The sequence below is a fragment of the Hesperophylax consimilis genome, chromosome 11 (genome assembly GCF_061612785.1).
Source record: "Hesperophylax consimilis isolate HC1 chromosome 11, BYU_Hcon_1.0, whole genome shotgun sequence".
Lineage (NCBI taxonomy): Eukaryota > Metazoa > Arthropoda > Insecta > Trichoptera > Limnephilidae > Hesperophylax > Hesperophylax consimilis.
The window spans coordinates 38084592-38097640 of NC_142846.1; the positions used below are offsets into that span (position 1 = coordinate 38084592).

The window sequence follows — 13049 nt, forward strand, 5'->3', positions numbered from 1 at the left end:
ACAAACCGCAACTGAAAAACTGATGAACAGATCACTGGGACTGGGAGGGATTCAAAACTACACAACATTCTACGTAGATTCTACTGAATGCCTTGGGAAAAATCATGCCTGAAAGAGATGGGATAATGCAAAACATGCACGAAGAAAAGAGACAGAGTAAACAAGATATTGTAGAAAGTTTTCGAACAGCTTTGGGATGGTAGAGGCGCACTCACACATTAAAAGAGGCTTGGAACCCATTCGAATATTTTTTTATTGAGATGTGATTAAAATAAAATGTAGGTAATTTCAATTCGACCTTTGTGAAAGTAAGCCTGCGATAAGGGGCTTTGTAATTTATTAAGAAAGTCCGTGAGATGAATGAATATTTTATAAGGTGTTTGGTGACGTACAGGATTTTCTACTTATTATGTATTATTACTTGTTTCTTGGGCAATTTAGAAAAATGCATTTTTATCATCTCCAGTGTGGTTCGTGTTATTTCGAAAGAGGCGGAAGCACTTAGATGCATTATTCTAGGGTGGGCGGATTAACCTTTAGCTAAATTATGAAGATACAGCACCACTGAGTTTTTGATTTTGCTAAAAAGGCGATTTAATAATATTTTACTTCAAGTGTAGTTACGTACCTTCCCTTTTATTATTGTATGCACATACTCAAGTATTACGTAAATGTGAAAAATGTTGGGTGCTGTAATACCTAAATACTTCGTTAACATTTGTTTTTAGAAGACAAAAAGTAACTAGTTTTTTAAAAAAGACGATTTTTTTTAATTTTAGCTACTGTTGGTAAAAAAAAAACTTTCTTGCAGCTTATTCCAATTCTCATACATACATTTTACAGATGATAACAATTTAATATACAGAAAATGTATAAAATCATAAACTGTATGTGTGTATATATATACATAGTAGTGTTTTGTGAACACCTCACTAGGAGCTCTAGTGCTGAGTAAAATTAAACCCCATGTTCTACCAGCACACCATTTAATTTTTGATTTCAGGACTAACAAACCACGACATTATTATGTTACATAAAATCAGCATGGAGCACATAATTCAACAAACTTAAAATTATTAGCAGCAATTATTATGTAATACAATAAAGCTTCAAAATACAAAACTGTTGATAGTTTATTTATTCAACTGACAGCCGATAACCATTTTTTGCGTAATGTAAACAAACGCATTCCTTCCTATTATAAATATTTCAACGCGTCGAATTAATTCTATGTTCGAATTTTAAACACCTAAAAAACTTTTACCCTGTCAGTAACGAAGTTCGAAATTTATTGACGTAAGTACCTACCTAATATATTGACCCCACTATATAATTAAAGGGTAGTAAATAATAGTCCCTACCTACCAACTGAATAGATAATAAGCCTACTCTACCTAAATAGTTCTTTCATAAGTGCGTTGAGTTTAGGTAGGTACGTCTAGTGGTATTGTTGAAAAGCGGGTGTTCATTGTTTGCAAAAACCCTATTATTTGTAGATTTAAAATTATTTACGACTTCGGATATTAATGGTAAATAAATACTTTTTTAACGGTAAGATTTAAAGAGCAACCATAACCATAAAGAACAGAAAAGGTTAGGGGAAAAATATAAATGATTACATTTTGACCACGGATCCAGAAATCGTAGGTTCAAAACCAGATGTACTCGTATACATTAATTTATTTTATGCAATTATACTATTTACTTCCAAACATTATACGGTAATAGCCTCACTGGGTATGATAATTTGCCAGTTCTGAGGCCTCCCTTTACAATTTAATATAATTCATTAAAATGAAATAAAAAGTAGAATTAAATAAAATGAAACGGAGATAAAATAAAATACAAACAACATAGGTGGCAATGAAAAAAAATATCGGCAAATGTGGTTTAATAGGTTACATATGTAAATTATTATTTTTTGGTTAACTAATGTTTAAGACAAGATTTTTTATTGAAAAATATTGATTGAAAAATCTTTTATCAGGAGATTTTTCAATGTGGATGAGTGTTTCAGGCTAATAATTATTGCTTATAAAATAATTGATACATACGTAAAATTATATTACATCTATTTAACCTCGTTTTTGTTTCATCACACTTTTATATCACCTTTTAAAGGTGTGTTGTCAAATTGTCATTTTGAGGAGTTATCATGGAACCACAGTTTTCTTTAACCATTTACTTTTGTTTTATAGAAATAATATGACTACTATGCGGAAACTTCACCGGATCGTGCAACCTAAAGGAGAAAAATGAGTATTGCGAATCTCTTCAAATTATTAGTAATCCAGTTAAAAACGGGATTGCAGGCAATTTCCTGATAAACATTTAGTATATTCCTAATATATCGGAACACGTGTTTATGTACCTGCATTTGCCTTGATAATTCATTCATGAACGCTTGTTTTGACGTCGTGATAATATACTCATTATTTACTAAATCAGGAAACCTATGAATCCATTCGTTAAAGCCTGAAACCCCGTTTTCAACCGAATTTAAAGAGATTCTTAAGAGGAAGCTACAAGCTGAAAATGTGAATATTCTTGGTTTATTGTAGGTAATAGGCATTAAAATCTCTTGACAAACGGAGTCTAGAATCGTTCGATTTCAAGCACAAAACTGATTTTTATTTATTTATAAATAATTTTATAAGAAAGCAAAAAAGTTAATCAAGTGGAACTGTCACAGATAATCTTAACTATAATACTGTATTTTTTTAAAAATTTACGCGTTCTTACATTTCTATTGAAAAAAATATTTTTTAGTAGTTTACATTTATATTTTTTATTGAGTAATTTATTTTTTATTTGTATTCTACTCAAGGGAAACGATAGGAAAATCTTCAATTTATCTAAATCAAATTTTTCTGGTTGGTATTCATAATGTACAACAATTTGTTATAAAGATTAATCAAAATAGTGATTTGGCATTAAGCTTCGCCTTAATAAATTAGCTTTAATCATTTTTCTCTGTGCAATTGGTGATTCCAAAATCCCACTGGTTCTGGGCATTTGGGACTCTTACTCTAATAGATTAGCGGTATGTTTTTATGGGCCAGAGTTTATCTCTACATACCTCATTTGGAGATCCCGTAGTCCCACCAACTTCTAACAGTTGGGACTCGATAGCGGTGGGTAATAAACTAAGGGAGACTTACAATGGATCTATCAGCGGTATGCATTAATGGCCCGGGGTTTAGAAGCCCTGTGTCTGAGGGTACCTACCGGTAGCGCATAGCGGTTGCGGGTAATATATATGGGGAACCCTCCGGAATGTTAATTGTCCTAATGGTTCTACGGCCTAGTACCGGGTCAGTCCGGGGATCAACTGGCAGTGTTCCCGGTGCTAGACTAGACTACTAGAGGACTAGTACCTACCTGCACTCACTGGGATCAAAAATATCCATTGTTTAAAATTCATTTTTAACCGAGCGCAGCGAAGTGATGTTTTAACTCGATCATTTGGCATTTCATCTGTCTGTAAATTTGTTTGTTCAGTTTCCGGTTTAAGATGGTGGCTTTGTTGGATACTATATTTTAATCCAGCCAAGTTCCCATAATCATGGTGTCTATAACGAGCTATCAAATCGAAATAAAAATGGAAACTACCCGCCTGAAGAAAGTTTGAAAAAGGAATTGTCATTTATATGTTATATTTATTTGGATAAACTGTGTAATTCTTATTTTAAATACTATTTTTTTAATATTTATGGTTTATAATAGGTAGGTAGGAATTTAAGTACCTACTTAAATCTAATGACTTCAGAGGAAATTTTCGTTTTGATAAGAAGGTATTTTTGACGCGATCTCTACACTGTTCACATAACTATTAGTTGTTACTGGGTGAGATCTAGCTTCATAAAACATTACGAAAGCATTAAACTTTATTCACAGCAACATTATGTTCATCATTGTTTGTGAATGTTTTAAAAAAGATGGGTTGCTTTCTTACAATTTTTTCGACTGTTAAATAATGTAAAAGAGTGTTCAAAACATGGTTGAAACTAACTAACCATCACGCCGTTTCCCTGCAGGGGTAGGCAGAGAGGACGGACCGCCAAACAACTCGGTCTTGGCACACACTTCTTGCCTCATTCACATTCATACATCGTCTCATACTCTACTCTTCTATTATTCTGACATATTATTAACATGGTTGAAACTGGTTGTTATCGTAAAAAAACATTTTTGAATAATATTGGCAATTTTTTCAATTTAATATGAATAAAGATTGCTTATCTAAGAAAAAAATACTGAAGCATCGAATTCCATCTCGAATGTTATGAACTTTGGATTTGATTTGATAATATTGCTACTAAAACATCTGACTACGTTGCATAAGCCCTCGCATACACAATTTATCGTATATCGATTTTTAACAAGTTTTTCGATCAATTCTTTAACCTTTTGTATTCGAAAAAATAGTTATTTTTGAAGATAATATCTATATATTTGTTATGCCAAAACGTTAATTATATGAAATTGACCCGATAGAAAAAAATCGCAAAGTAGGCTCCGAACATTATTTAAAGCACGGTGTATCTTTAAATGCACCCAAAGCATTTGTCGAGAGATTTTTGCTCTATTTCTAACGAGTCGTATTTTATTAAATATTTTCATAATTTTCGCTTAATTGTTACCGTTTTTTAATATTAGCGCGCTTCCTCTAAGATCGAATCAAAGACGGCAGCGTTTGCTCCTCCCCAGTCTATAAAACCGTATATGATATAAGATATGACATAACCGTATATGACATGTTTTAGTAAATTGAACAATTAACGGAAGTTTTAGAATTTGGCTTAGTATAAAATATTGAAAAAAGTAAAGATTTATGAATGGTAAGATTTTTTAGACAATTTTGTTTTTAAAACCCGTTTAAATTCAGCCATATTCTGGAGATTAGTAAGAGCTGAGGGAAGTCTATTCCAGCTGAGCGGGCCTGTTACACTAAAAGAGCGATCATAGTAAACGGCTCGATCTGACCTAAGTGCGGTGATCATCCAGAACTGCATAACTTTGATAACTCGAAAGAACCTATTGCAATTATTGCTGTAACCAAAAAGTTAACCGTGAACTGAGAGAATAAGCGACTTGTCCCAGTTCCACCCCTCGAATAGCTTCCCGGAGCTTAACGAGCTTTAACTGTGTTAATAAAACCAATATTTTAAAAATACATTTCTTCCCCTCCACACGTATATGTCACAGCTTGAAGTCTTTACGATTGCTTCACAGGAGAATGTGACTTGCAGGAAGTACTTAAATTTTGAAACACCATCGACGGCACAAAGAAGCAGGGGTCGTTGATGTATGATTATTGATTGTGATGGTGTGATCACAATGTATGTTAAGGCGATGGATTGGTATATTTAAAAATAACTCACCGCAGCTCCATTGAGGGGTTGGCAGAGAGAATAAATACACTCCGAAGCTATCAGTGAAATAACTATTTTCGATTAATCTTTCTAATAAAGGATCTATCCAATTTTATTATTTACAAAACAGATACAGAAAATATACGAAGATAAAAATGAGTATTGCTAATTTATTTAGAATCTCCTCAAATTATTAGTAATCCGGTTAAAAACGGGGTTGCAGGTCTTTAAAGAATGAATTAACAGGTTTCCTGATAAAATTTAGAGAAATTTCGAAAACATTATCGCGATGTCGTGAACATTTCTTAATTTTCCAATTTTTTTTTAAATTGCATGAATGCCATCGAAATAATGTTCAATGTCAATGCCCAATTATAGAAAAATCACAAAGCATAAAATATCTCGGGGTCGTAATTGATGAAAATCTTAGATGGGACCTACATATCAAAGAAATCACAGAAAAGCTACAAAACTTATATATTTCTTCTATAATTCTTTATAAATCTAAAAACTGTGGTAAATAAAATGAAAACAATCTATTGGGCTTTATGTCATTCTCGTATTTGATATGGAATATAGGATGGGAATCTACTATATCTAAATATATACATTACCTGAACACAATTAAAAAAGGAATCATAAAGACCATACTGAAAGTAACCATAAGAACGTCTTCGATTAATATTTTCAATAGTTTTGATGTACAATAAATATATGCTAAAAATATTTTATTGGAACTAATCAAAAATACTGAATCCTCTACAATACCGCGTATTCATCACATTAGGTCAAATCACAATGACATAAAAATATTCCAGATCATAAAAGCACACTCGGACAAAGAACTTACATTTATTTTGCGACAAAACTCCTCAATATCATTCCCCAGATATAATGCGAATAGAAAATTTGAAAGATTACCAATCAAGAATAAATATCTGGCTGAAAGAGATTATTGAAAAACTCTGAAAAAAACATTAAGGCGAAGCTTAATGCTAAATCACTGTTTTTATCTTTACGACGAATTGGTGTACATTACGAATACCAAAAAATATGCTTCAGAAAAATTGAAGGTTTTCATATAATTTACCTTGAGTAGAATACAAATGAAAAAATAAATTACTCGATAAAAAATATAAATGTGAACTACTAAAAAAATATTTTTTCAATAGAATGTATGAACGCGTAAAGGAAACAACTTTAAAAAACAGTATTATAGCTAAGATTATCTGTGACAGTTTCCCTTGATTAAATTTTTTGCTTTCTTATAAAATTATTTACCAAATAAATAAAAATCACTTTTTGATTGAAATCGAACGTTTCTAGGGTTTGTCGAGCGATTTTAATGCCTATCACCTACATTCGTGACAATATAAGGCATACCAAGAATATACACATTTTTGGCTTGTAAAAACGACAAAGAAAACTAATAAACAGAAATGAATAACTTTAGTCCGCCTCAGCACAGTTCACAGTTCTTCCTTGTAATGGCAGGTCACTTCAGATAAACACACTTTTATTAGAAAGTAGAGCTTGGAGAAGATACTTTAGACTTTGTACGCAGAGGACAGTATATTAAAACACCGGACATTGCACAATTTTACATTTGCTTTTTCATTTAGTGGAAGATTAGTGGCCGAAGTGCAGTTGAGATTTATTTTAAACGTCTAGGGACAAAGATATTAGAAGAACGAGATATGCTATGTTGGCCGCCGGACCGTAGCCGGAGTACTACCTAATTAGGGTACTTTGAACGGTATCGGGACGTGTACGCACAGAAATCTGTTCTATGTATTAGTGCGGATACCTTAGCGCAAGCGAAGGTTTGCAGTAGTATTGGTGAACAAAACCGGCGACACTCGGCAAAACAATTCCACTCAGTACGAACTGCGCGTAGCACATCTCGTTCTTCTAATATCTTTGTCTAGGGACTTTGTGAAAGACTTTGAAAAAGCGTCCGAATTCGTACTTATTTACATTTTTCACATACAAACTTACAATGGCGGAATAAAACATTTAAATTATCTAAAAATCAAATACATCGCTCGCCCACCACAGACAATTTATATGAATAGATAGGTAGATAGATAGACTTAATGCCATCGACCAACATAATAAATATATTGATGTACAGCGTCGTTTTGGTTAAAAATAACCTCGCGGGAGCTGGGAGGTAAACATTTTTTTATCAGACGAGTCCGAAACCTAAAAATAGGTATTGAATGGTAATCTGTTGCGTAAATTTGACGACAGTAGAAAATGTGAGATATTACAGCTTCAGATACTACTTATGGGCTAGTAACCTAACATTCTAACAAATACATTTTACCCATTATCTATGATAGTCTGATGTTTTCCTCCTTTTGTAACAATATTTTTTATCTGTGGTTTTCTACGTCGAAAGTCCAACGCACTTTAGAACAAACTAATGGATGTCTAGTTGCCTACACCTGTGCCACTCTTAATCTGGGCCTTTTTAACATGAACTTAAATTTAACTTTTTTTATTGAAGAGTTTCTTATGTTGAAGTACTTACTAGTAGTTCTGTGAACAGAAAAAGTATGTTTTTAATTTTCTCCTATTAAAAGAAACCAAAATATCCTCTGAAATCATTAATTAATAAATTAAATTAATAAGATTTGTAAGTACGTACTCAAATACCTTAAATACAATTACTATCAACCATAATATTTAATGTACTCTTTAAAATTTCTAATACGTAATTATAAAATTTGTCCAAGGAATTGTCACATCTCAATTACCTACAATTCTTTTTTCAAATTTCTTCAGGCAGGTATATTCCAAGGAGCATAACTTCGATCGAAAATTGGCACCGACGTATTGTGACGTCATATGATTGCCCAACTATATCAACCAATAAAAAACTCTGAAAGTCTATGGAATAAACACTCAGAGTTTTTCATTGGTGAATGAGAATTTTACTGTCTATATATTGGGCATATCTATGGTTTAAACAGTGAATAAATAAAATAACACCTTCAATCCAAGACAAATTATATAAATACATAAATTTACGGAAAATATATTTTTTTAACCTGGAAAAATGGAGGAAGCGGTTGATCCGCATGCCTTCATAACAAAGGCGAAACAAAACATAAGTGGCTTACATATAATCATAGAATAAAATAAACTTACCAAAGAAACCAAATCAAAAATGATGAAAGAAATAAATAACACCATGGAAATGATATCGCACATGGCAATAGAATTAGCTAAATTACAAGAAAAGTATGATATTCAAGAAAAAAACCAAGCACAAAAATACCCATTTTCATACTCTTCTGCAGTAAAAAACTTAATATCACAAACGCAAGAAAAACGATTTCCTATAATAATTAAAAGCTTAAAAGAAGAAGACACTGAAAAAATAAAAGAGAAAATACAAAAGATTAAAATATCGCAGTTGGGAATTCGAGTATGCGAAATTAAAAAAAAAAAACCTTATAATAACATGCCCAAAAAAAGAAGACGCAAAAAAATTAAAATTAAGATAAATGAAGTCGACAAAACCATAAAAGCGGAGGTACTTCTGAAAACGGATCCATGCGTAATATTCAAAGGTCTTGACAAAGACTATACCGAAAAAGAATTCTTAGAAGACATCATTGAACAAAACAACGACATCAAAATGATATGTGAAAAATACCAAGACAAAGAAATATTACAAGTTAAGGCCATCATTACAAACAAAAAAACTTAATACTACAAACAAATCCCGAAATGAGACTACATCTTATTAATAAAAAAAAATTCATCTAGGATTCATGAGAATCCATGTAGAAGACTGCAGTCCTCTTACCCAATGTTTCCACTGTCAAAGATTTGGACACACAGCACAAAAATGCTACAATAGAATGAATAAACCAACATGCAAGCACTGTTCAGAAGATCATCCCATCTCCGAGTGTAAATCCCTGGAACTGCCACCCAAATGCGCTAACTGCAACTCAGCTAACAAGAAGAAAGAAATAAACTCCTTGAACAGTAAAATGAATGAAGTAGACCACCGAACAAACAGCGAAACATGTAAGTTCCGATCTTACATGCTTAAATTAGCCAAAGAACGAATTAACTACGACATTGAATAAAAATCTTATAGTTAATTTTGTAAAATACAACCGAAAATGCATTAAATGGATGATTTCTTAAGTAACGAATTAGAGTTAAATATTAAAATTCAAGAATATGAATGTATATGTACCGATTCGTGTAGCAAAATTATTTCTAAAAACATCAATGATATAATTATTATGCACATAAACATCCGTAGCATTCAAAAAAATTTAGATGAATTAATTCTAAAAATAAATAATTTAATTAAAAAACCGGACTTCATAGTGTTATCCAAAACATTTACGAACGCTGAATCACCGTCTTATCACTTACCTGAGTACAACTATATTTCTACCAAAGTGGACATCAATAAAAATTCGGGAATAATAATATTTGCAAGCAATAAATTTAGTATTGTTAACATAATAGAACATCCAATACACTTAGTAAACTGCATCGAAGTACATTTCAAACTCGACAAATCAATATACTATATAATAGCTATCTATAGAACGCATGGATCGAGTATTATTACGTTTATAAATGACCTCAAATACATATTATTAAAATTAAAAAATAAACTTTGCTTCGTCGTAGGAGATTTTAACGTTAATATTAATGAAAAAATAGAAAATAATAACAAAAATGAATACATCAAAATTTTATGTCGTGCATAAATAAAAATACTAGGGAAATAAAAGAACATACTCCATCTTGTTTAGACCACATTTGGACAAATGTAAACATTAAAGATCTTCACAAAATAAAATCAATTGTTTGGAAAACTAACATAACTGATCACCACTCATGCTTACTTCTGTATAATAATAATATTAAACATAAAAAACATAATTTAATAACCAAAAAATCAACAATAGATATGACTAGTCTGAAATTTGTTCGACTAACTTCAAAAATATTATGTCACAACACATTAAAAATTCGACAACTGAGATAACAACACACATAAAATCAAAATTAAGATGTTTAAAGCCTTGGATTACCAAAGGACTTATTATATCTATCAGAAATAAATAAAAACTTTACAAAATAACTTTAAAAAATCCCCAAGATGAAAAAGCATATATTTTCTATAAAAATAAATTAACATCTTATATTAAAAAAAAGTAAAGAAGAGTATTTTAAAAATAAAATATTATCTTCAGAAAATAACCATAAACAAATGTGGAAAACTGTTAATTTCGCCATAGAAAATAGAAAAAAAAACACAAAACATTAAGTACATTGAACATGATAAAAAAATTATAGATGCCAATATACAGCCTAAACAATGTGCAAACATATTTAATTCCTTCTTTGCAAATGTTGGGAAAAATCTTGCGAAAAATATTCATAAGCCTTCAAACCAAGAAAACCATAAAAATAAAAATATACAGAAACGTAATATACTTTCAATGTTTGAAACAACAACAGAATTTGAAATTTCGAAAATAATAGAAAATATGAAAGGAGGTTCGTCTCCCGGTTTTGATTCTATTACAACACACATGTTAAAAACTATGAAACCTCACTTAATAAAACCTATCACTCATTTAATAAACTTAAGTTTAACAAATGGAATTGTTAAACTAACCACAATAATCTCACCTATTTACAAATCTGGAGATCCACATCAAGCAACGAATTATCGCCCAATATGTCTAATTTCTAATATAGGAAAGATCTTTGAAAAAATAGTAAAAAAACAATTGGTAAATTTTCTAGATGATAATAAAATATTACACAAAAACCAGTTTGGCTTTATAAAATCTCTCAGCACACAAGATGCTATTGCTAACGTAACTTCATATATTTACGAATCATTAGATAAAGGTAAAAAATGTGCGGGTATATTTATTGACCTTAGAAAGGCATTCAATATATCCCATGAGATGCTATTAAAAAAATTGAATAATATCGGCATAAAAGGCAACGCGATTAAATGGATCACCGACTACTTAAAAAACCGTCCTCAAGTAGTAAAAATCAATCGTGTTAATAGTGATCAAGAGATAACAAGTTTTGGAATCCCCCAAGGTACAGTGCTTGGACCAATTCTATTTACTATATATGTAAACGATATTTTTTTTCAACCTTTACATGGTCAAATTACGTCATACGCTGATGATACAGTATTAATAATAAGTAATAAGACTTGGGAAAAAGTAGAACTAAATGCCACAGAAGACATCAACACGCTCAAGAATTTTTTCGACACTAATTTACTGTCATTTAATAATGAAAAGACATTTGTAATTCCATTTGCAATCCATACAAATGATACTCCTAAAAATTTTAACATTTTCATACATAATAATACTAAAATTCACAGCCAAAACTATTACAAATCAAACTGTACAGTACTAAAAACAACAAATAAAATTAAATATCTAGGAGTAATTATTGATAAAAATCTGAAATGGAAGGAACAAATATGTCAAGTAGTAAACAAAATTAGAAAATTAATATATATATATTTTTAAGAATTAGAAACTTTCTGTCGATAAAAAATTTATATTTAATTTACTATGCCTTAGTTCAATCCACTTTACAATACGCTATTATTAGTTGGGGATCCGCGTATAAATGTAACCTTCTTCCAATTGAAATTATACAAAGAACAATTATTAAAATTATATTAAAAAAATCCTTTGACTACCCAACAGAACGCCTGTTTGAAGAATTTCAAGTACCTACATTTAAAGACCTATATATTAAAAACTCACTAATCCAAATTATAAAAGAAAAAGATAAATATCAATTTTTAAATGAAAGCAGAACACGACTTAGACATGTTTTTCTATGCCCAAAACTAAATACGTCTTTTGCACATCTCATTATACTTACCAGGGAAGAACTTTTTTCAATCGTCTACCAGAAGAAATCAGAAGCATTAATGATAAAACCCGAATACTGCTCTCTGTCAAGAGACACTTTAAAAATTTCTGAAAAAAAAACTACTGTCACTTAATTAATCTCACAAATATCCTTAGTTTTCCATAACTTCCTTTCTTTTTAAAAAAATTATTATATTAATATATTATCCCTCACTACTATTAAAAAAAATACTACAGCAAACATACATTTATGTACAATGAATTATTTAAATACTAACTAACAACAACATTTATGTACACTCCCCTTCCATACCCAAGCAAATGCTTTCAATGGAAGAGTAGTAAAAAGACCCAAGATGTAAAATGAATTATGTACCATGTATGCATATTATTAAAAATAAAAAATAATTACAAAAAAAAAAAAAAAATTTTTACAAATTTCATCATTTCATGGTGATCAGAAGTCGAATCATTATAACAGCACCCGTAACTTGTTTTTTTGCATCTTGTTGTCAAATGGTTGAAAATTGGTAACTAACATGCTTAGGTACTTCCTTTCACTTCCTGTACATAGGTAATCATAAATAAACAACTCACCATGTAATACTAGTAAGCACGTAAGCACGCAAGCTTTATCTTTCACATTCTTGTATCAGTGTTTGTTTACAAATACCAAGACAAAACTGAACAACTGAAGCGGGTCTACCAACATAATAATATTATTATCACGACCATTTTTTTGGCACTGATGTCATGAATTCGA

The 13049-nt window shown here is 30.7% G+C and overlaps 1 protein-coding gene across 1 annotated transcript in view; it reads right to left on the bottom strand.

Moving 5' to 3' along the window:
• Window positions 1–13049, bottom strand: part of LOC149420122 (uncharacterized) — a 200531-nt gene that overhangs the window by 77119 nt on the left and 110363 nt on the right. The gene's annotated exons all lie outside the window — the stretch shown is intronic.